Raw genomic sequence first — 25785 nt, 5'->3', positions numbered from 1 at the left:
TGCTTCTGCCTCCCATGGAGTGGGAGATGTCAGCTGGGAACAGTGTGTTCTTGAAATAAATGTCCTTTAAGAGGGACATGTCTGAGCTAGAGCTGTCAGGAAAAAGTGGGTCGGTGCTTGGCTTTTTTTCTTTTTTAAATAAGTGCACTCACATCCAGAGCTTGGTTTTGGCACAAAGCCAAGTAAGCTTGGACTTCCCAAGCCCCTGTTTGTGCCCATGTTCCAGACAGAGACCACATAGAAATGGCCGTGCACATTTATTCAGGAGAGCAGGGCCCCGGGCCACCCTCAAGGACCAGATGAGAACCACCCCCTCATCCCCATGTAAACGGAGTTCGGGGAGTGTACTTGTTTTCTTTGCTGCTGTCGCAAACTTCTACAAATTCAGAGGCTGAAAACGGCACACTGCATAGCCCTGCAGTTCCGAGGTAGGGACCTGAGAGAATACCTTTTCTGTGCTCGTTTGTGTTGTCTGCAGAATGCAGATCCTTGACGTGTGGGACTGAGGCGCTGTCACCTTGCTGGGGTCAGTGGGGGCCGTTCTCAGCATCAAGGGGCCACCCTCTCCCAGCTTGCAAAGCCAGTGATGACTGATGAGCACACAGTGCCTCCCGGCCACTTCCTCTGCCATCACTTCTCTCTGAGGGCCTCTTCTGCCTTTGTTCTCCTCTTCTGGGGTTCATGCCATTCCACTGGGCCACTCAAGTGACCCAGGATCACCTCCCCAGTCAAGGTCACAACCTGACTCACACACTGTGCAGGTGCACAGTCCCTTTTGCCATGGAAGGCAGCAGGTTCACAGCTTAGGGGCTGAGGGCTTGGACTTCTTCACGGAGTTATCTGGGATACCAAAGCGAGGAAGCAGAGATGTTAGAGAGATCTTTGCCCAAGTCAGATGGGCTGACCCCAGCCTAGGAGAGAAACAGACTCAGTGGCCAAGCAGGGGCTGTCATCTAGGGAGCCCAGGATGTGCTGTACCCAGTTCCTCCATGCCTCCCCTCCTTGCTGTGGGCCCAAAACTCCACTGACACCTAAGGGGCTTGGGCTCCGGGGTGGCAAGTGACGTACTCAAGGTGGATTTCAGGCTGGGCAGAGTAGCTCACGCTTGTAATCCCAGCACTTTGGGAGGCTGAGGTGGGTGATCACCTGAAGTCAAGAGTTTGAGACCAGCCTGGCCAACATGGTGAAACTGCATCTCTATTAAAATACAAAAATTAGCCAGGAATTGTGACAGGTCCCTGTAGTCCCAGCTACTCGGGAGGCTGGAGACAGGAGAATCACTTGAACCCAGGAGGTAGAGGTTGCAGTGAGCAGAGATCACGCCACTCCACTCCAGCTTGGGTGACAGAGTGAGACTCCATCTCAAAAAAAAGTGGATTTCAGAAGCCAGAGGGTAAGTGTCAGCCTACAGTCAGGAGCTGGCAAACAGTGGTGTGGGGACAGGCATTCGAAGCAATGACTCACCCCAAGCCGGCAACAGGGCCAGCATTCAGGATGGGTCATCACCCCGCCCCTACTGTCTGCCTGCAGGCTCATGCTCCCTGCTTCCTCTGTCCCTCTCCCTGCTATGGCCTCTGCGTCCTCCTCCTGCTACCCCAGGCCCTTCACCTGCATCAACACACGCCCCACCCAGGCCCTCATTGCAGTCTGGGCACCCTTCACACTGGGCCCACCCTCGTTGGCTCCTGACCGGCCCTTCCATCAGCATGGGCATTCCCTGGTGTAGAAGTAGAAAAGTTCCTCTGCAAAGTTTTCTTTCTTGTTAAAGAATAGTAATAATAATAACCATTATTATTATAACAATAAATGTTAGAAATAATAGTCTCTTTTAAAGACTGACTTTCTTCAAAGCCTTCTCACGTTTTACTAGTGACTCTTTGTTAAGCTCTAACCTATGTAGCTGTGAGACATGCTCACAGGCACATAGCACATTCTATGTCCTTGTACTTTAACAGAGATACCTGTGCTGGACGTGCTCATAGGCATGTCCCAGCTCGCAGCCTGTGCCCCTTCCTTATTTGGACTTCCTTTTGTTCTCCATTGCTTTTCCCTGTTTAGGAAAGTTTTAAGTTGTTAGCCAATCAGGTTTTAGTTTAGATTGTGAGGTCTGGCTCCAACCAACAAGGATCAGACACAGCAGTAAGGACGACCCCAAATGCATAAGGGATGAATATGTCTGCTTTTCCTCTGTTTGTTGTGCTCTCATGATGAGATGGCTGACAGGAGCACTCTTTCTGCAGAAAGTAAAGATTGCCTTGCTGAGAGACCCTTTGTCTCAGTGTTGATTTTTCTTTGTGGCACTGAACTTCTGTTTCAAACACTTGGGGACAGGGGAGTGCGTTTGACTTCTCTACAATCCCAGCACAAGTCCTGCACTATCAACGACCCCTGCACTAAACCCACATGGGGGATGGACTGTTTTTCCTCCCCATATTCTGGTCATCCACAGTGGGCGTGGTAATGTCCTGGCACCCATGCAAGCCTCAGTCAGTGCTGGTCAGGAGCTAGGGCTGGGGACAGTAGTGCTCACGGTAAGTGAGGCCGGCACTCTGGCTCTGCTGTTCACTGCAAGACCTCAGGGTCCTGCACTGTGAGATGGAGCTTATAGTCTCACGAGGGTTAAGTAAATTAGGTCAGTGCTTGCTGTACAGTGGCTGCTAAATGGTGGTAGCTGTTACCATTATTATTATTTTTGTTTTTATTTTTTATTTTCTATTTTATTTTTTGAGACAAGATCTCCATTTGTCTTTTCACCACAGGGAGGCAAAAGTGAAGAAGGAAGCTCCTGCCCTGTCCTATGTACCTGTTAGTACATCCTATGCACATCCTAAGGCTGAAGCCAAAGTGAACACTCTGAAGGCCAAGAAGGCAGCATTGAAAGGTGTCCACAGCCACAAAGAAAAGATCCGCACATCACCCACCTTCCCAGTGTCACTTTTGGCCTAGGCTAGAACTCAGGGAGGCTGAAAGCAGGGAGGCCACATAGACTGACCTGGAACTTTCCAGTTACAATCTCTCATGTTTCCAAGCCACCAGAATGAATAGCACAAAATAAAATAAACGCTAAGGGCTCCAGCAGAAAGTGACCCAAGCCAGCAGGCAGTCTGAGACACTGCGACTGCGGAGGCAGCCCAGATATCCTCGGAAGAGCACCCCCAGGAGAACAAGCTTGACCACGATGCTATCATCAAGTTTCCGCTGACCACTGAGTCCACCATGAGGAAGATAGAAGGCAACGACACACTTGTGTTCATTGTGGATGTTAAAGCCAACAGGCACCAGATCCAACAGGCTGTGAGGAAGCTCTATGACACTGACGTGGCCGAGGCCAACACCCTGATCAGCCTGATGGAGACAGGAAAGCATATGTTCAACTGGCTCCTGGGTACGATGCTTTGGATGTTGCCAGCAAAATTGGGACCATCTAAATTGAGTCCAGCTGGCTAATGCTAAACATATGTCTATCTTTTCACCATAAACGTGGCTCCCTGTCCATTTCCGGTTAGGGTAAGAGGCCATACACAGGCGCTGGTGTTGTAACAGGGCTTGGGCAAGACTCTCGTTCTACTTTTCCCTTTGAAACACTCATGCTGCCACACCACCATGTTTGATCATGCCAGAGATCTTTGTGACTAGAATTAGTTTCCCAGGAAAACCAGAACTCAGAACTTCCCTCTGTGGTTGAGGGTAACAGGCAGCTTTCCAAGAACCCCTTCTTTCATCCCTGGGAGAGGCCATCTCAGCCTCCCAAGTAGCGGGGACTACAGGCGCCTGCCACCACGCCTGGCTAATTTTTGTATTTTTAGTAGAGACAGGGTTTTGCCTTGTTGGTCAGGCTGGTCTCAAACTCCTGAAAGGTGATCCACCCAGCTAGGCCTCTCAAAGTGCTGGGGTTACAGGCCGTAGGCACTGTGCCCAGCCTTTTTTTTCTTTTTGTTTTCTGATACAGGGTCTTGCTCTGTCACCCAGGCTAGAGTGCAGTGGCATAATCATAGCTCAATGCAGCCTCCAGCTCCCGGGCTTAAGCAATGCTTCCACCTTAGTCTCCTCCCAAGTAGCTGGTGCTGTAAGTGTGAGCCACCATACATAGCTAATTTTTCTTTGTAGAGATGGGGTCTCGCTATGTTGTGCAGGCTGTGAAACCAATGCACAGAGTCTGAAGCACATTAGCATCCATTACAGGGGAGTGTGGACTGGCTGGCTTTCGGGTAGCATTTTGTCCTCACACGCCCATCTACTCTGTCCAACTGGTCTGTCTGCTTCCCTTACCCCTTGCCCAGTAAAAAACAAGGACTTCAGAGGAGTAAAAAATACCCTCCCTTTGTTGCCCAGGCTGGAGTGCAGTGGCATGGTCACGGCTCACTGCAACCTCAGTGTCCTGGGTTCAAGCAATCCTCCCACCTCAGCCTCCCGAGCAGTGGGGACTATAGATACATGCCACCATGCCTGTCTAATTTTTTGTAGAGACAGGGTTTTACCATATTGTTCAGGCTGGTCTCAAACTACTGGGCTCAATCAATCCTCCTGCCTTGGCATCCCAAAGTGTTGGCATTACAGGTATGAGCCACTGTGCCCAGCCTATTTTGTTTTTGAAAAGTTCAGAGTCAGGCCAGGCACAGTGGCTTATGCATATAATCCCAGTGTTTTGGGAGGCCAATGCAGGACAAGGCTTGAGGCTAGGGGTTCATGACCAGCCTGTGCAACATAGCGAGACCTCATCTCTACAAAGAAAAATTAGCTAGGTATGATGGCTCACACTCACTGTCCTAGCTACTTGGGAGACTAGGGTGGAAGGATTGCTTAAGCCCAGGAACTGGAAAGTGCAGTGAGCTCTGATTGTGCCACTGCACTCCAGCCAGGGTGACAGAGCAAGACCCTGAATTTAATTTAAAAAAAAAAAAAAGGCCAGGTGCAGTGGCTCAGGCCTGTAATCCCAGCACTTTGGGAGGCTGAGGTGGGTGGATCACTTTAGGTCAGGAGTTTGAGACGAGCTTTGCCAACAAGGTGAAACCCCATCTCTACTAAAAATACAAAAATTAGCCGGGCCTGGTGGCAGGCACCTGTAGTCCCAGCTCAGACAGGAGAATCACTTGAACCCAGTAGGTGGAGGTTGTAGTGAGCCGAGATTGCACTACTGGACTCCAGCCTGGGCGATGGAGCAAGATTCCATCTCAAAAGAATAAAAAAGAAAAAAAGAAAGGACCCAGCCTCAACCCTGCAGGAGCAGCAGTAGAAAGGACCCAGCCTCACCCCTGTAGGGGCATTGGTGGAAAGGTGGGGGTTTTACACAATTGCCTCTCTAGTAGATATGCAAGATTCTCAGTTTACAGGTGAGGCAACTGGGATTCAAAAAGTTAAAGAGGGCCAGGTGCAGTGGCTCACGCCTGTAATCCCTACACTCTGGGAGGCCAAGGTGACAGAATTGTTTGAGTCCAGGTGTGTGAGACCAGCCTGGGTAACATAGTGTGACCCTCTCACCACAAACACTACTATGGTTAGCAAATACTAAACACTCCTCCTAGGGGAAATACAAGGGTTAGTTTACTGCCAGCCTCTGGGTGCAACATTTTCATCACCTGATCAATGCGTAACTTTTATATGTATTTCCGTTTAAAGATACCTTACTTTGGGAGGCTGAGGCGGGAGAATCGAGAATCGAGAACCTGGGAGGCAGAGGTTGCAGTGAGCCGAGATCAGGACATTCCACCCCAGCCTGGGCGACCGAGCAAGACTCCATCTCGAGATAAATAAATAAATAAATAATAAAGACACCTTATTTAATATATTGTTGACTTACAACATTGAACTCATGGCCAACCTCACCGTAACCGATGCCAGAACAACACTCATCTGACAGGCATTTTCCCCCAAGGCACATCACAGCTTTCCTGCACCTCACAACACCAGACAGTGCTTTAGTGCTCCCCTCAAGACCACTGTAAACAGCAAAATTCCCAGCAAAAAACACAAAAATGCAACCAAAAAGTGTGGCACTAAATAGACCGTAGAAATGACTTGTGTACAATAGCAGAGCTGAGACAGGAGGGCGGAGCTTCACCTTTTCAGCCTCGCTCGGAATGTACACAGCAAATTTCCCTGCTTTCTGCATGCACAGGTCCGGGAATGACCCTGGAAGCACCACAAAGTATCGATTTGGAGGGCACGAATAAACAGTCTGCAAATGTAAGGCATGTGAATAATGAGGACTAACTGCATGTTGTTGCCACTGTAAAAAAATATTCTGATTAAGGAAACTGATAAATTCCAAGACAGAAAAATAAACAGAGTAAAGGGCTCAGTGGTTTAGGCTCAACCACTGCTATAATGTCACTGTATTTCTCACGAGAGTCTGAAATTTTACCCTATTTGCAAACTAGCAAGTTAGGCCGCCATAGTTTCATGCATACTGACAGAAGACATGAAATCTTGGGTCACAGACAAAGGACTTTATTGCTCACTGCATAGCAGGCCACATAAGCTTTTTGGTTGTATGGACTCCTCTTGCCCCCTGGTCCATGGGTACAATGTGGAAGTGACCCAGGTGCATGCCACACAGTACATTTGCATCATAGCTGAGGAATTCCAAGCTTAGGACACCCTAAACTTTTATAATAGACTGCAGGCAAACCTGCTATATGAATCTGCTGACACATTGCTATAAAGAACTACCTGAGCTTGGGTAATCTGTAAAGAAAAAAGATTTTGGCCGGGCGTGGTGGATCACATCTGTAATCCCAGCACTTTGGGAGGCCAAGGTGGGTGGATCACGAGGTCAGGAGTTCAAGACCAGCCTGGCTGAGACAGTGAAACCCCATTTCTACTAAAAATACCAAAAAAAAAAATAGCCAGGTGTGGTGGCAGGCACCTGTAATCTCAGCTACTCAGGAGGCTGAGGCAGAGAATTGCTTGAACCCAGGAGGTGAAGGTTGCAGCGAGCCAAGATTGCACCACTGCACTCCAGCCTGGGTAACAGAGCAAGATTCTGTCTCAAAAAAGAAAAGAAAGTTGGACTCACTTTCACAGGCTGTACAGGAAGCATGGCTGGGGAGGCCTCAGGAAACTTACAATCACAGGGGAAGGGGAAAGAGAAGGGGAGCAGGCATGTCTTACATGGCCGGAGAAGGAGGCAGGGATGAACAGGGAAGTGCTACACGCTTTTAAACAATCAAGATCTCCTGGGCCGGGCGCAGTGGCTCAAGCCTGTAATCCCAGCACTTTGGGAGGCCGAGGCAGGTGGATCACAAGGTCAAGAGATCGAGACCATCCTGGTCAACATGGTGAAAACCCATCTCTACTAAAAATACAAAAAATTAGCTGGGCACGGTGGCACGTGCCTGTAATCCCAGCTACTAGGGAGGCTAAGGCAGGAGAATTGCCTGAACCCAGGAGGCGGAGGTTGCGGTGAGCTGAGATCGCGCCATTGCACTCCAGCCTGGGTAACAAGAGCGAAACTCCGTCTCAAAAAAAAAAAAAAGATCTCCTGAGAACTCACTCACTGTCATGAGAACAGCAAGAAAGAAGTTTGCCTCCATGATTCAATCATCTCCCACCAGGCCCCTCCTCCCACACTGGGGACTACAATTTGACATGAGATTTGGGTGGGGACACACATCCAAACCATATCACCTACCTTTGCCCCAAGTATCTTTATTATGCAGGGCAGTCAGCAGCCTTACCCTCTGCTCCAGATGAAGACAGTATCTCTATGTCAAGGCTGTTTTCTAAACAACAATCCTCGAAAAGACAGTCTTGAACAGAGGCTGTCAGTGTCCTTGTTTGCAAGCTGTATGTTTGCAAGCTGTATGGAAATTTCAGACCCACGAGATCTGGAAAATGGCAGATAGGAGGGAAGACTAGATTGCCGCTCCCACTTGGATGAACAGGGCAGTGTGTGGAGACAACCACTGTGAGCTTCTACTCCAGAACTACCACAGAAAGAAACCAGGAAAGCCAGGATAATCCACAGACGCCCTAAAGGAAGTGGATTGCTCCTGCAGAACCTGGGAGACACCCCCAATACTGTGCTGGTATCCATGGCTGAGAGACCTGAAAACAATTCACATCACAGGATTCTGTGCAGCCCAGAGCCTGGAAGCCCTACTGGGTGGCTACGTCCAGAAGAGAATTAACAATCACTGCAGTTTGGCTCTCAGGAAGCCATTTCCCTAGGAAAAGCGGAAGAGTGCTACATCAAGGGAACAGCCCTTAAGACAGAAGAATCTGAACAGCTGCCTTGAGCCCCAGATCTTCCCTCCGACATAGCCTACCCAAATGAGAAGGAATCATCAAAACAATTCCAGTGATATGACAAAACAAGGTTCTTTAACACCCGCAAAAAAAATTATACCAGCTCACCAACCATGGATACAAACCAAGAAGAAATCCCTGATTCACCTGAAAAAGAATTCAGAAGGTTGATTATTAAGCTAATCAAGGAGGCACCAGAGAAAGCTGAAGTCCAATTTAAGAAAATTTTTTAAATGATACAAGAAATGAGGGGAGAAATCTTCAGTGAAATAGATAGCATAAATAAAAACAATCACAACTTCAGGAAATAAAGGCTTAGAGAAATACGAATGCTCTGGAAAGTCTCAGCAGTAGAATCGAACAAGCAGAAGAAAGAACTTTCGAGTTCAAAGACAACGTTTTTGAATTAACCCAATCCAATAACGACAAAGAAGAAAAAATGTTAAAAAATGAACAGGCCGGGCATGGTGGCTCACACCTGCAATCCAGCACTTTGGGAGGCTGAGGTGGGTAGATCACCTGAGGTCAGGAGTTAGACCAGCCTGGTCAACATGGTGAAGCCCTGTCTCTACGTAAAATACAAAAAATTAGCCGGGCGTTGTGGCAGCAGGTGCCTGTAATCCCAGCTACTTAGGAGACTAAGGCAGGAGAATCGCTTAAACCTGGGAGGTGGAGGTTGCAGTGAGCCAAGATTGCACCATTGCACTCCACCCTGGACAAAGGGAGTAAAACTCTGTCTCAAAAAAATGCCTCCAAGAAGTCTGGGATTATGTTAAATGACCAAACCTAAGAATAATTGGCATGTCTGAGGAAGAAGATAAATCTAAACATTTGGAAAACATATTTGGGGGAATAAGTGAGAAAAACTTCCCTGGTGTTGCTAGGGACCTAGACATAAAAATACAAGAAGCTCAGGCCAGGAGTGGTGGATCACAACTGTAATCCCAGCACTTTAGGACGCTAAGGCAGACAGATTACCTGAGGTCAGGAGTTTGAGACCAAGCTGGCCAATATGGTCAAATGCTGTCTCTACTGAAAAATTTTTAAAAATTATCCAGGCGTGGTGGCAGGCACCTGTAATCCCAGCTACTCGGGAGGCTGAGACATGAGAAACACTTGAACCTGGGGGTTGGAGGCTGCAGTGAGCCAAGATTGCGCCACTGCACTCCAGCCTTTTTGGAGGGGCAGAGGCTGCAGTGAGCTGAGATTGCTCCACTGCACTGCAGCCTGGGCAACAGAGCGAGACTCCATCTCAAACACCACCACCACAAAAACAAATACAAGATGCTCAAAGAACGCCTGGGGGGTTCACTACAAAAAGATCATCACTGAGGCACGTTGTCATCAGGTTATCTAAAGTCAAGATGAAGGGAAGAATCTTAAGAGCTGTGAGGCAAAAGCTCCAGGTAACCTATAAAGGAAACCCTATCAGATTAACAGCAGATTTCTCAGCAGAAACCTTACAAGCTAGAAGGAAGAGAAGGCTGAAAGAGTGTATGGTCAGCCCTCCGTTTCTGCAGATTCCTCATCCATGGATTCAACCAAGTTTAGATTGAAAATATTCAGAGTGAAAATGGATGATAGCATCTGTACTGAACATGTACTGACTTTATTTTTTACTTTTTGAGATGAAGTCTCATTCTGTCATCCAGGCTGGAGTGCAATGGCACAATCTCAGCTCACTTCAACCTCCGTCCACCTCTCTGTGGTTCAAGCATTTCTCCTGCCTCAGCCTCCCAAGCAGCTGGGGGCACAGGCATGCGCTACCATGCCTGGATAAATTTTGTAGATATTTTTAGTAGAGATGGGATTTCACCATTTTAGCCAGGCTGGTCTCAAACTCATGACCTCTAGTGATACAAACACCTCGGACTCCCAAAGTGCTAAGATGACAGGCATGAGCCACCACACCCAGCCCTGACTTTTAAATCTTGTTATTACTCCCTAAACAATAAAGCATAACAACTTTTTTTGTTGTTGAGGCAGGGTCTCATTCTGTTGCCTAGGCTGGAGGGCAGTGGCATGATCACAGCTCACTGTATCCTCTACCCCTGGGCTCAATCAATCCTCTACCTCAGACTCCCAAGTAGCTGAGACTTACAGGTTTGCACTATCATGCCTGGCTAATTTTTGTATATTTTTTTTAATTTGTAGAGATGGGGTTTTGCCATGTTGCCCAGGCTGATCTGGAACTCCTGGGCTCGAGCAATCTACTGGCTTCAGCCTCCCAAAGTGCTGGGATTACCAGTGTGAGCCACCTTGCCCAGCCACAGTTGAACAACTATTTACATAGCATTTACATTGTATTAAGCATTGTAAGTAACCTAGAGAGGATTTAACATAAACAGGAGGATGTGCGTAAGTTATATGCAAATATAATCTCGTTATATCAGGGATCTGAGCACTGCAGGTTTTGGTTTCTGCTGGGATTCCTGGAACCAATCCTGAGGGAACAACTGTATTTCCATGGAAACACATGGTGGTAAGTTTCCTGAGGCCTCCCCAGCCATGCTTCCTGTACAGCCTGTGAAACCATTAGTCAATTAAACCTTCTTTCTTTATAAATTATCCTGTCTCAGGTAGTTATTTATAGCAATGTGTGAACAGACTCATACAGCAGGTTTGCTTGCAGCCCATTACAAAAGCTCAGGGTGTCCCAAGCTTGGGATTCCTCAGCCGTGATGCAAACCCACTGTGTGGCATGCACCTGGGTCACTTCCACATTGTCCCTACAGAAAACCAAGAACTCAACCCCTTTTATAACAGCTGCAAAGAAACAAACAAAAACAAAACAAAACATACTTGGGAATATAGGAAGTAAAAGACTTCTACAAGGAAAACTACAAAATACTGCTGAAAGAAATAATAGGCGACACAAATGCAAACGGACCCCATGCTTATGGATGGGAGAATCAGTGTTGTGAAAATGACCACACTGCCAAAAGCAATCTACAAATTCAATGGAATTCCCATCAAAATACCACCATCATTCTTCACAGAACTGGAAACAACAGTCCTAAAATTGATATGGAACTAGGTCGGGTGTGTTGGCTCACACCTGTAAGCTCAGCAATTTTATAGGCCTTGGTGAGCTGATCACCTGAGGTCAGAACTTTAAGACCAGCCTGGCCAACATGGTGAAACCCTGTCTCTACTAAAAATACAAATAATTAGCCACCTGTGGTGGCGTGTGCCTGTAGTCCCAGCTACTCAGGAGGCTGACGGAGTATAATTGCTTGAATCCAGGAGGCGGAGGTTGCAGTGAACTGGGACCGCACCATTGCACTCCAGCCTGGGCAACGAGAGCAAAAAATTGTCTCAAAAAACTAACTAAAAACCACAATACAATACCACCTTATTCCTGCAAGAACGGCCACTGCCAAAAAAACAAAAACAAAATAGACGTTGGTGTGGATGTGGTGAAAAGGGAATGCTTCTACACTATTGGTGGGAATGTAAACTAGTACAACCACTATGGAAAACAGTGTGGAGATTCCTTAAAGAACTAAAAGTAGAGCTACCATTTGATCCAGCAATCCCACTACTGGGTGTCTACCCAGAGGAAAAGAAGTCATTATACGAAAAAGATACTTACACACCTTTATAGCAGCACAATTCACAATTGCAAAAATGTGGAACCAACCCAAATGCCCATCAGTCAATGAGTGGATAAAGAAACTGCGGTATATATATATGTATGTATATACACACACATATGATGCAATACTATTCAGCTATAAAAAGGAATGAATTAATGGCATTTGCAGCAATGTGGATGGAAATGGAGACTATTATTCTAAGTGAAGTAACTCAGGAATGGAAAACCAAATATCGTATGTTCTCACTCATAAGTGGGAGCTAAGCTACGAAGATGCAAAGGCTTAAGAGGAATACAATGAACTTTGAGGACTCAGGGGGAAAGGGTGGGAGGGGGTGAGGGATAAAAGACTACAAATTGCGTTCAGTGTATACCGCTTAGGTGATGCGTGCACCAAATCTCACAGATCACCACTGAAGAACTTACTCATGTAACTAACTCATGTAACCTATTCCCCAAAAACCTACGGAAATCCAAAATTAAAAAAAAAAAGGAACTTGAGACCCACTCAGAATTGTCTCCCAAGTCTTTTTGGGTTTTTTCTAGCCCATGTTTCCAGTTAGCATGGTTAGAATCCTGGTATGTACAAACTTCATCCCGTAAGATGGGATGCCAGGCTCCAGCTTCTCTGTTTCTCCAGCTTGCAGATAACTTATTGTGGGACTTTGCATCTGTGATCATAAGAACCAAGAAGGTTCAGCCGGGCGTGGTGGCTCACACCTGTAATCCCAGCACTTTGGGAGACCAAGGTGGGCAGATCATGAGGTCAGGAGTTTGAGACCAGCCTGACCAACATGGTAAAACCCTGTATCTAAACAAACAAACAAACAAAAAACCAAGAAGGCTCTTTTCCATCTAATGAAAGAGTTTTCCATGCTGTTCAAAGTTATCTGTAAACATCACTTTAAAATATTTTATGTGCTGGCCACGGTGGCTCATGCCTGTAATCCCAGCAGTTTGGGAGCCCAAGGCAGGTGGAAAACCTGAGGTCAGGAGTTCGAGACCAGCCTGGCCAACATGGAGACACCCCATCTCTATTAAAAATGCAAAATATTAGCCCAGTATGGTGGCAGCCACCTGTAATCCCAGCTACTCAGGAGGCTGAGGCAGGAGAATCATTTGAACCCAGGAGGCGGAGGTTGCAGTGAGCTGAGATCATGCCACTGTACTCCAGCCTGGGTGATAGACCATGACTGTGTAAAAAAAAAAAAAGCCTTTAGTGTAAAGTGTTTATTTCTGACATCAATAATACCATTGTCCCTTCCACTCAATAAAAAGATTCCAGTCAGACTATCAACACTGCTATGAATATCTTTGTGCACAATGCTTTCTGCAAACTTCTGATTATTTCCTCAGAGACAGGCCCAGAGGCAGACTTTCTGAATCAAAAGCTAAGCCTACTTTTAAGGCCTTAGGTACATACTCCCAAATAGCTTTCCAATAAGTCAGTACAACTTACAGGGCCCAAACATGGTATGAATAACAGCCTGCCCTATGTGCCACAAATATTAAGAAATCACTGCTTTGTCTTCTCATCCACGTTATTAATCAAGCGCATCAAAAATAGCCAAAGAGCTTCTTACCAGCAGGGTCTCCCACCGGGGTGGCCGCACTGAGCTGACATGATTCCAGGCCAAAGTAGAGGCATTGTCACAGCATTGCAAGCTGCCAGCACTGGGTTGAGGCTTCTTACAGGCCCCGCGGGAAGAGGGAAAAACTTGATGACAGAGACCTCAGGCGCAGTAGATGGCTCTTCCCCACATAGGAGAGAGTGACAGCGCCTTCTCTGCTTTTGTTTGGTTTGGTTTTCTTTTCTTTTCCTTTTTTGAGACAGAGTCTCGCTCTGTCACCTAGGTTAGAGTGCAAAAGTGCGATCTCGGCTCACTGCAACCTCCGCCTCCCAGGTTCAAGCGATTCTCCTGCCTCGACTTCCATCCTAAGTAGCTGGGATTACAGGCACGCACCACCATGACCAGCTAATTTTTGTAGTAGAGACAGGGTTTCACCATGTTGGCCATGCTGATCTCGAACTCCTGACTTCAAGTGATCTGCCTGACTCGGCCTCCCAAAGTGCTGGGATTATGGGTGTGAGCCACCAGGTCTGGCCTACTTCTCTGCTTTTTCTTTGTTTGTCTGAGACAGAGTCTTGCTGTGTTGCCTAGGCTGGAGTGCAGTGGTGCTATCTTGGCTCAGCACAACCTCTGCCTCCAGGGTTCAAGTAATCCTCCCACCTCAGCCTCCTGAGTAGCTTGGATTCCAGGTACACGCCACCATGCCTGGCTAATTTTTGTATTTTTAGTAGCGATGGGGTTTTGCCACATTGGCCAGGCTGGTCTTGGCCTCAAGTGATCTGCCCACCTTGGCCTTCCAAAGTGCTGGGATTATAGGCATGAGGCATCGCGCCTAGCCCTTCCCTTTTCTTTTGACTACCTTTTCCTGAATATGCTCACATTGTTGGTTGTAGGTATTTGAACCGCTGCTTGTTGCTTGAAATCAAGGCAAAGAAGAAGCCCTAAGAGACTCAGATTATGGTTAATTTCAAGTGTCAGAACTGAATGGAGGGATGGCCGCTGGCTGGCAGAGCCTTGTTTCTCAGTGTCTGTGAGGATGTTTTCAAGGAAGATTAGTGGGTAGCTCAGTGGCCTGAGAGGGAGACCCACCTTTATTGAGGGTCCAACTGGTTGGGGGCCCAGTTGGGATGAACAGGGGGAAGCAGGGGCACTGGCTCTCTCTGCTCTCCCACCATTCTGGAGCCAGACACCTTTGCTCCTGCTGTCCTCAGACACTCGGACAGGCTCTCTGGCTTTCAGACTCTAGGCCTTGCACCAGTGGCCTCCTGGAGGCCCTCAGGCCTTTAGCCTCAGACTGGGGTCTATACCATCAGCTACCCTGGTTCTGGGGCTGCCAGACCTGGACTGAGCCAGGCTCCCAGCTTCTCCATTTCTTCAGTTTACAGATGGCTTATCATGGGACTTCACCTCTATGATCATAAGAACAAATTCCCTGTTGATTCTTGATTCTTTTTTTTTTTTTTTGAGATGAAGTTTTGCTCTTGTTGCCCAGGCTAGAGTGTAGTGGTGCTATCTCGGCTTACTGCACCCTCTGCCTCCTGGGTTCCAGTGATTCTCTTGCCTCAGCGTCCCGAGTAGCTGGGATTACAGGCGTGTGCCACTGTGCTTGGCTAATTTTTTGTATTTTCAGTAGAGACAGGATTTTGCCATGTTGACCAGGCTGATCTCGAACTGACATGAGGTGATCCACCCACATTGGCCTCCCAAAGTGCTGGGATTACAGGCGTGAGCCACCATGCCTGGCCCAATTTCCTGTTGATTCTGTCTCTCTGGAAGAACACTCACTAATAAAGCTTACTTGAATCGCAAAATAATAATGCTCCAGAGACCTCTTGGAAAAAAAAAAAAAGAAAGAATCCACTAAAGGGCTAAATGTTATGTCATTAAGAAACACAAACTTAAGGCTGGGCGCAGTGGCTTACATCTGCATTCCCAGCACTTTGGGAGGCCAAGGTGGGAGGACTGCTTGAGCCCACAAGTTCAAGACCAGCCTGGGGAACATAGTGAGACCCTGTCTCTATAAAAAATAATAATAAAAAAATTAGTTGGCCAGGCATGGTGGCTCAAGCCTGTAATCCCAGCACTTTGGGAGGCCGAGGCGGGTGGATCACGAGGTCAAGAGATCGAGACCATCCTGGTGAACATGGTGAAACCCCGTCTCTACTAAAAATACAAAAATTAGCTGGGCATGGTGGCGCACACCTGTAGTCCCAGCTACTTGGGAGGCTGAGGCAGGAGAATTGCTTGAACCCAGGAGGCGGAGGTTGTGGTGAGCCAAGATTATGCCATTGCACTCCATCCTGGGTAACAAGAGCAAAACTCTGTCTCAAACAAACAAACAAACAAAATTAGTTGGGCATGGCGGCATGCAGCAGTTCCAGCTATTCAGAAGGCTGAGGTGAAAGGACTGCTTGATTCCAGGAGGACAAGGCTGCAGTGGGTTGAGATTGCACTGCTGCACTCCAGCCTGGGCAATAGCCCAAGACCCTGTTTTGATTAAAACCAAAAATAAGGCCGGGTGCAGTGGCTCATGCCTGTAATCCCAGCACTTTGGGAAGGTAAAGCAGGTGGATCACAATGTCGGGAGTTCAAGACCCGCCTGACCAACATGGTGAAACCCTGTCTCTACTAAAAAAAACAAAAAAAAACTACAAAATTTAGCCAGGCTTGGTGGTGTGCGCCTGTAATCTGAGCTAAGGGAGAGGCTGAGGCAGGAGAATCGCTTGACCCGGGAGACAGAGATTGTGGTGAGCCGAGATCATGCCACTGCACTCCAGCCTGGGCGACAGAGTGAGACTCTGTCTCAATAAATAAATAAATATGGTGTCAGAAATGGCGTATTAAAACAGAAAAAAAATTAAAATAAAAACATTAAAAGGAGTGACTGAATGAATGAAACGTAAACATAATTGGGATGAATTCTAAGCCCACTGACAGGACCTGAGATGCGTCTGGAATCTGCACGGCTCCTTCCCTGCTCCCCACTCACTCCCTGTTACTGAGGGATGCTGATTCACTCCCGCTTTCAGGTTGCCAATCTGTAAAGTGACTGCAAAACAAGCATGTCCATAAATAGTTCCTTTCAAAGTGAGAAAGGGGCCCAGGTGGGCACAGGGGCTCAAGCCGGTCATCCCAGCACTTAGGGAGGCCGAGGAGGGTAGGTCACTTGAGGTCAGGAGTTGGAGACCCGCCTGGCCAACATGGTGAAACGCTGTCTCTGCTGAAAACACAAAAATTAGCCAGGTGTGTTGGTGCACGCCTGTAATCCCAGCTACTCAAGAGGCTGACACAGGAGCATTGCTTGAACCCAGGAGGCGGAGTTTACTGTGAGTCAAGATTGCACCACTGCACCCTGGGCGACAGAGCGAGACCCTGTCTGGAAAAAAAAAAAGTGATAAAAAATCGAGGTGGTTTGTTGGCAATAGGGTAACAGTATCATTTATCCATTTGTCATTCAAGACAGGACACTTCTGAGAGTGAAAGGGCAATTTGTTAGTAATTATGCTAGTTCAAAAGATCTTCCTGGCACACCATGCCATAGACTCAAACACACAGCTGTTCACACACAGGCAAAATTCATGAATGGATGGATGGACAGACATTCACCTGCTGTGAGCTCTGTGTCAAGCTCCAGCGGGTCCCTTTTCACACCGGCCGGCTTCCTTCTCACACTGCCCTGAAGGCAGGTTCTGTTCTTCTTTTACCACTGGGGAAAGGGGCCCAGAGAGCTAAAGCGACTGTCTAATGCCACCAGACCAGGAAACTGGACAAAGATTCTTTGCTTGGCCAATCTCTATTCAACTTTGGAAACTTCTCCAAGGCCCATCTGTGCACTTCCTTGTAAAATCCAGTTTTAGAAAACAATTCCTTTTTTTTGAGACAGTCTTGCTCTGTTGCCCAGGCTGGAGTGCAATGGTGCGATCTTGGCTCACCGCGACCTCTGCCTCCAGGGTTCAAGTGATTCTCTTGCCTCAGCCTCTCGAGTAGCTGGGAGGACAGGTATGCACCACCATGCCTGGCTAATTTTGTGTTTTTAGTAGAGATGGGGTTTCTTCATGTTGGTCAGGCTGGTCTCAAACTCTCAAACTCAGATGATCTGCCTGTCTCAGCCTCCCAAACTGCTGGGATTACAGGTGTGAGCCACAGCACACGGCCTCCTCTTACCCTTCATTTGTCAGAGTTGGGTCATTAGCTCACCCTGAGACCAATAACTGGCCAAAGGGCATATTACTATGACTGGTTTATGCCAACTAAGATTTGTATCCTTTGATTTTACAAGGATGCTGGATATCTGATCCCTACTGAAATAAATTGGGGCAGGTTGGAGGGGGCAGCAAGGTTCAAGGCAAGGAATGCCAAAGTTGCCAACACACACAATTTTTGAGATTTTACTTATAAATCCAAATTGAAGACTGGAACAGCACTCACTGATCCCACATTGCCTCATGGCAAAATTGGCTGTCCTCTTAGACAAGCCAGAGCTGTCAGGTTTGCTATGGGCACCACTATTCTCTATCACTCACCTGTCAGTTTCACCTATTTCCATTACTGCTTGCACCCTAACTTAGAATACTGCTTAAGAGTTTTTGTTTAAGAGACAGGGCCTCATTCTGTCACCCAGGCTGGAGTGCAGTGGCATGATCATAGCTCACTGCAGCCTCCAACTCCTGGGTTCAAGCGATCCTCACCCCCAATTGGCTGGGACTGCAGGGACATGCCACCAGCCCCGGCTAGTTTTTTAATTATTCGTAGAGAAGGGGTCTCATTGTGTTGCCCAGGCTGGTCTCAAACACCTAGCCTGAAGCAGTCCTCAGATCTCACCCTCCTAAAGGCTTGGGATTACAGGCGTGAGCCACCACACCTGGTCCAAGACTGATCTTTTCGAGCGTATGTTTCTCCCCTGGGCTAGTACAGTCTTTGGCACCTAAAGTGTAAACAGGATTTTTTATAAAAGGAAGTTGCCTATTCTAGTAAACAGGTAACACAGTGAATGGAAGGAATGGGAGAGTCTTTGTGTAAAAAAGACCCACATGCAAATCTTACCTCTGCTACTTATTATGCCTAGCTTCCTCTGCCTGGTTCAGTTTCCTTATCTGTAAACTGAAGTCAACTGCATCTGCTCCACAGCATTGCTGAGAAGCTCCTATAAGCTCGGACATGCAAAGCCCCAGACAAAACACAGACGTTCCCTCCTTCTCCAAGAAGGAAGAATAGCCTAAGTTGAAATGAATTTGGGTTGTAATTAGGAAGATTTTAAGAGCTGAGGCCACATCTTATTATGTTTGCACAGCTAGAAGTGCTTAATAAATATTTAATAATGATAATAATGATCATTTAGCTCAATAGAATATAATTATACAAATTGTGAAAATAAAATTATGCCAGGCTGTCATTACGGATAATGGCCTGAATACATGGAAAACAAGGGGCACACTAGAGCCCGTTGCTGTGACGGCTGCCAACAGGCGGGGAGCTCAGAGCTGCCACAGCACTCCATGCAGCGGTGGGGGGCCTGGCAGCTGGGGAAAGGGCTAGGAGGGAACAACCTGGGCCAAGGGGAGAGGCTTGTGAGAGTCACGCTGTGCGAAGCCTTGTGGTCCAGCACGGTGGAGCCATCCCACAGGATGATGGAGTGGGAAATCATTGGAGAGTTTTTTCTTTCCTTTTTTTTGAGATGGAGTTTTGCTCTTGTTGCCCAGGCTGGAGTGCAATGGCGTGATCTCTGCTCACCGCAACCTCCACCTCCCGGGGTCAAACGATTCTCCTGCCTCAGCCTCCCAAGTAGCTGGGATTATAGGTATGCACCACAATGCCCAGCTAATTTTGTATCTTTAGTAGAAACGGAGTTTCTCCACGTTGGTCAGGCTGGTCTTGCAATTCTCCTGCCTCAGCCTCCCAGGTAGCTGAGATTACAGGCACCTGCCACCACGTCTGCTGATTTTTGAAAAATTTTTTAGTAGACATGTGGTTTCATCATGTTGGCCAGGCTGGTCCCGAACTCTTGGCCTCAGGTGATCCGCCCACCTCAGCCTTCTAAAATGTTTGGATTACAGATGTGAGCCACCATGCCCGGCCTCTCTACACCTTTTGCGTTTCCTAAATATAACAGAGTTAACACCAATTTTTCTTTTTTTGAGATAGAGTCTTGCTCTGTCACCCAGGCTGCAGTGCAATGGGACGATCCCGGCTCACTGCAACCTCTGCCTCCTGGGTTCAAGCGATTCTCCTGCCTCAGCCTCCTGAGTAGCTGGGACTACAGGCGCCTGCAACTACGTTCCACTAATTTTTGTATTTTTAGTTGAGATGGGGTTTCACCACGTTGGCCAGACTGGTCTTGAACTCCTAACCTCATGATCCACCTGCCTCGGCCTCCTGAAGTGCTAGGATTACAGGTGTGAGCCACCACGCCTGGCCTAAAGCAAAAATTTTAAAGGAAAGACTGAGGCTACATATCTGCTATCTGCCAACTAGATGCAGGGATTATGCAAATTTATCCAAGGAACACCAATCAGGTGGAGGGAGTAGCTGGAATTACAGGAGCACCCCACCACGCCCCACACTGGGCTTTTTCTGATTTTTCAATAGTAGACACCCAATGGGTGTGAGGTTTTATTTCATCGTAGTTTTGATTTTCATTTCTCCAATGACAGTGTTGTTGAACATCTTTTCATGTACTTATTGGCCACTGGTATATCTTCTTTGGAGAAATAAACTATTCAAGTCCTTTGCCCATTTTTAAATGATTGTTTGTGTTGTTGAGCTTTAGAATTCTTCTCTATATTCTGAATATTAACCATCCCTTATTGGAGGTATGATTTGCAATTTTTTTTTTTTTTTTTTTTTTTTTGAGATGGAGTCTCACCCAGGCTGAAGTGCAATGGCACAGTCTCAGCTCACTGCAACCTCCGTCTCCTGGGTTCAAGCCATTCTCCAGCCTCAGCCTCCCGGGGAACTGGGACTACAGCCACTTGCCACCACACTCGGCTAATTTTTGTATTTTCAGTTGAGAGGGGGTTTCACTATGTTGGCCAAGATGGTCTCAAACTCCTGACCTGGTGAACCACCTGCCTTGGCCTCCTAAAGTGCTGGGATTACAGGTGTGAACCACCACACCTGGCTGCAAATATTTTCTCCTCTTCTATGGGTTGCCCTTTTACTCTGTTGATAGTGTTTTTTTTTTTTTTTTTTTTTTGAGATAGTCTTTCTCTGTCACCCAGGTTGGAGTGCAGTGGGGCAATGTTGGCTCCAACAATTCTCCTGCCTCAGCCTCCTGAGTAGCTGGAACTACAGGTGCGTGCACCACCGCACCCAGCTAAGTTTTATATTTTTAGTAGAGATGGGGTTTCACCATGTTGCCCAGGTTGGTCTTGAACTCCTGACCTCAGGTGATCCATCCACCTTGGCGTCAAAAAGTGCTGGGATTACAGGCATGAGTCACTGTGCCTCGCTGACAGTGTCTTTTTTTTTTTTGAGACAGAATTTTGCTCTTGTTGCCCAGGCTGGAGTGCAATGGCACAATCTCGGCTCACCACAACCTCCGCGTCCAGGGTTCAAGTTATTCTACTGCCTCTGCCTCCCGAGTAGCTGGGATACAGGCATGGGCCACCATGCCCGGCTAATTTTGTATTTTTAGTAGAGTTGGGGTTTCTCCATGTTAGTCAGGCTGGTCTTGAACCCTTGACCTCAGGTGATCCACCCACCTTAGCCTCCCAAAGTAGTGGAAGTACAGGTGTGAGCCACCATGCCTGGCCTGATAGTGTCTTTTCATGTACAGATTTTAAAACTTTTCATGAAGTCCAATTTGTCTATTTTTTTCTTTTACTGCCTATGCCTTTGGTGTTATATCTAAGAAATAACTGCCAAACTCAGTGTCATGAAGCTTTTGCCCTATATTTTCTAAAAAATAGTTTTAGAATTCTCACTTCAGTCTTCATTTTAATGTTTGCATACGGTATTAGATGAGGGGCCAACTTCCTTTTTTTGCATGTGGATATCCAGTTTTCCCAGCACCATTTGTTAAAAAGATGTCCTTTTCCCATTGACTGGTCTTTGCATCCTTACCGAAAAGAATTTAACCATACATGCAAAAATGTTTCTGGACTATTTATGTTATTCCATTCGTCTGTGTCTTTGTGTCTTTATGCCAGTACCACACTGATTACTGTAGCTTTGTAGTAAGTCGTTTTTTGAGACAGGGTCTTGCTCTGTCGCCCAGGCTGGAATGCAGTGGTGGGATCTCGGCTCACTGCAACCTCTGCCTCCAGGTCCTGTCAGCCTCTAGGCTACAGAGATGAGTCTCTTTTGGCCATCACAGAAACTGGTTCTCTTGATGTGAAAACACCTGAGCTTTTATTGAGCTTTCAATTTTCTTTCTGAAATCTCTCCAATGCATCAGAAGCAGCTGGCCCATCCCACAACCTTTGTGGTCACCATTCCTGCCACAGTGGCCACTTGTGGTAACTTTGCCTTCAATGGACACTCCACAAAGGCAATGACAGGCAATGGTTTCAGTTAACTATTCTCCAGGGCATGCAGTCAGTGAGGCCTTCTCTACATACCAGTGCAATCAATGCAGACAACCAGCCCCAGATTCTCATTTTTATGGGTGTTTCCAAGGATCACTCAAAGCTCCAAGTACAAATGTTTCAACGCTCAACCAGTGTTGGAAATAAATGCTTCATGCCACAAAGAAAAATCAGCACTGAGACAAAGGATTTTTCAGCAATGCAATTTTTAATTCCTGGACTGCAGGAAGGGTACTCTTGCTTGCCATCTTGCTATGAGAGTACAAAGAACAAAGGGAAAACACATAAATTTATTCCTTAAGCATTTGGGGTCGTCCTTACTGCTGTGTCTGATCTCCATTGGCTGGAGCCAGACCACACAATCTAAACTAAAATCCGATTGGCTACCGACTTAAAACTTTTCTAAACAGGTAAAAGCAATAGAGAGCTGGGACATGCCTGTGAGCACATCCAGCACAGATATCTTGGTTAAAGTACAAGGACACTGAATGTACTATGTTCCTGTAAGCATGGTATGTCTAACAGTTACATAGGATAGGGCTTAACAGACTTATTATTCTTTAACAAGAAAGGAAACTTTAAAAGGAACTTTTCTACTTCCCACAATGAGGAAGGCAGAAACTTCTTAGCTCTTTTTTTTTTTTTTTGAGGAGTCTTGCTTTGGTGCTAAGGCTGGAGTGCAGTGGTGAGATCTCAGTTCACTGCCCTCTCTGCCTCCCGGGTTCAAGCGATTCTCCTGTCTCAGTCTCCCACGTAGCTAGGATCACAGGAGTGCGCCACCACACCCGGTTAATTTTTGTATTTTTAGTAGAGACGGCTTTCACCATGTTGGTCAGACTGGTCTCACACTCCTGACCTCAAGTAAGCCGCCTGCCTCAGCCTTCCAAAGTGTTGGGATGTCAGGCCTGAGTCACCACACCCAGGCACCCAGGCCAGAATTGTTTTCAAGGGTGTTGCTGGAGTTGGCGGAGTGTAACTGAGAAGGGAGAGGTACTCTGCAGCAAAAAGGAAGAGATGCTACCTAGAGATTAGGAAGCTGCGACTGCCCCTGGCCCCAAGCCCAGGAGCCCACACTCACCCCCAAGGGACTCGAGGAGCTGCTGCTGTTGAGCAGAAACCTAGAGTGAAGACGCTTAAAGCACCCTATGTGCAGGTGGTGATCCCTATAACCCCACACTGCAGTCACTACCCTGCAGCCAGCAGGCAGATAAACAAGGCTTCTTCCTCCGACCCCACTGCAGTCTCTCATAGAGGCCTCCCATTTGCAGAACCTACCCAGAAGCCAGCTGACAGGACACTCTGGGGAATGCAGAAAACTGCCTTGCAGCACCCTGGGATGCCCATGAGAATGGTACAGAGGCACTGTCGTGAAGACAAAGTGGGCCTCTAGAAAACGGAGCTAACAGCAGAATGAGACTAACTCACTGAGCTTTTTCCAGAGCCGGAAAGTTCTCAAGAATAACAGTCTTTAATTCTGCTGTCCTTTTTTTTTTTTTTTTTAAGAGATTGGGGGTCTTGTTATATTGCCCAGGCTGGTCTCAAACCCCTGGCTTGAAGCGTTTCTCCCACCTCGGCCTGCAAAAGTGTTGGATTTGTACAGGTATGAGCAATTGCACCGAGCTTGCTTTAAAAAAAAAAAAAAAAATGGTGAGCACTTCTTTTCCAGTCAAGATTTCCTGCTTGGCTTCTCTCTACTTCTCATATGATCAATGACTGCAAACATCACCTGCCAATTCTACAAGCCTAGCTTCTCATCCCTCTTCTCCTTGACTTCTTTTGGCTCTTCCTTCCTTCCTCTTATCCTGTGATCTTTCCTAACGTTAACCCAGCCTGCTCTCACACATACTCAAAACAGAAAGACAAGCCATATAAAAGACAACAGCCAGCTGGGGAAACAAAACATTTAACAGCCTCAGCAGGTATGTCATCACTATGGCTTGTTTCCTGTGTGGACCAAAGGACCCTCCTGTGTAGCTGCTTTCGTGTAGCAGTTCCCCGCCCTTGTCTTCTGTGAATGTCAAGGGCTTTCTCACTTACAGAGGCAAGGTCAGGAGAGAAAGACTAGGAGCACAGTCCTGAGGATGAAGCTCCACCTCCTGTCTGTGCAAACTCCCAGGAGTAGGCTCTACACAAGGCAGTGCCATTTTGTCATCACTCAAGAACCAGTGTGTGCTTTTAAAGTGGATCTGCTACCTTAAAAGCTTTTTCTTTTTGAGACAAAGTGTTGCTCTGTTGCCCAGGCTGGAGTGCAGTGGTGTGATCTCAGCTCACTGCAACCTCCACCTCCTGGGTTCAAGTGATTCTCCTGCCTCAGTCTCCTGAGTAGCTGGTACTACAGGTGCATGCCACAATGTCTGGCTCATTTTTGTATTTTTAGTAGACACTCCTGATCTCATGATCTGCCCACCTTAGCCTCCCAAAGTGCTGGGATAACAGGCGTGAGTCACTGAGCCAGGCCCAAAACTCTTTTTTATTTTTTATTTTTGAGACGGAGCTTCGCTGTTGTTATCCAGGCTGGAGTGCAATGGCGCTATCTCCGCTCACCGCAACCTCCGCCTCCTGGGTTCAAGCAATTCTCCTGCCTCAGCCTCCCGAGTAGCTGGGACCACAGGCACGCACCACCATGCCCAGCTAATTTTTGTATTTTTAGTAGAGACGGGGTTTCACCTTGTTGACCAGGATGGTCTCGATCTCTTAACCTCGTGATCCACCCGCCTCGGCCTCCCAAAGCGCTGGGATTATAGGCATGAGCCACCGCGCCCAGCCTATTTTTATTTTTTTGAGACGGAGTCTCACTCTGTTGCCCAGACTGGAGTGCAGTGATGTGATCTTGGCTCACCACAACCTCTGCCTCCCAGGTTCACACAATTCTCCTGCCTCAGCCTCCCAAGTAGCTGGGACTACAGGCACACACCACCATGCCCGGCTAATTTTTGTATTTTTAGTAGAGATGGGGTTTCACTATGCTGACCAAACTGGTCTTCAACTCCTGACCTGTGATCCACCTGCCTCAGCCTCCCCTTAATTTTTTTGTGAGATAGGATCTTGCTCTGTAGTTCAGGCTGGAGTGCAGTGGCGAAATCACCACTCATTGCAGCCTTGACCTGATGGGCTTAAGCCATTCTCCTGCCTCAGCCTCCAGAGTAGCTGGGAACACAAGTTCTCGCCACGATGCCCTATTAATTTTAAATTTTTTGTAGAGATGCTGTCTTGCTATGCTTCTCAGGCTAATCTCAAACTCCCGGGCTCAGCTCAAGCGATCTGCCTGCTTTAAACTTCCCAAAGTGCTGGGATTACAGGCATGTGCCACCTCGACTTCAAACGTCTTATTTTCCATTGCTCTTGAAATGAAAGCCAAGCTTCTGACCCATGCGGGAGCCAGTCCCACCACCCACCTCGTAAACAAGTCTCCCGTGCTGTCTGCCTCCATCGCTAAGCTCCAGCCACACTGGCTTTTCGATTCCTTAATCTGACCGGACATTTTCCTCTGAGGTGTTCTCCCCAGTCTGGCTTGTTTGAAAGCTCACCTTGTCTCAGTCTTCCTGTATGGTTGGCTCCTTTTCTTTCTTCAGATCTGGGCACAAATGATACTTCTCAGAGAGGCTAATTCTATCACTTGCACGTGATTTTGTTTTCTTCGTAGCATTCGGCATTGGGGTTTGTTTTTGAGACTGAGTCTTCCTCTGTCGCCTAGGCTGGAGTGCAGTGGCGCGATCTTAGCTCACTGCAACTTTTGCCTCCCGGATTCCAGCCATTCTCCTGCCTCAGCCCACCACCACCCCCAGCTAATTTTCTTATTTTCAGAAGACACCGGGTCTCACCATATTGGTCAGGCTGGTCTCAA

At 47.3% G+C, this 25785-nt stretch overlaps 2 long non-coding RNA genes across 2 annotated transcripts in view; both read right to left on the bottom strand.

The window, feature by feature from the left end:
- The window catches only part of LOC118148363 (uncharacterized), a 42301-nt gene that overhangs the window by 14125 nt on the left and 2391 nt on the right, over positions 1-25785 (bottom strand). The window lies entirely within an intron of this gene.
- On the bottom strand, positions 723-25599 carry LOC144579751 (uncharacterized). Its single transcript, XR_013528075.1, has 3 exons — positions 25469-25599; positions 5626-5737; positions 723-840 (listed from the first exon to the last, which is right to left on the bottom strand). It is a non-coding gene; the product is annotated as an uncharacterized LOC144579751 (long non-coding RNA).

The sequence above is a fragment of the Callithrix jacchus genome, chromosome 16 (assembly GCF_049354715.1).
Source record: "Callithrix jacchus isolate 240 chromosome 16, calJac240_pri, whole genome shotgun sequence".
NCBI classification, from domain to species: Eukaryota; Metazoa; Chordata; class Mammalia; order Primates; family Cebidae; genus Callithrix; species Callithrix jacchus.
The sequence above is the reverse complement of the archived record's forward strand: the minus strand, read 5'-3'. Positions and strand labels throughout refer to the sequence as shown.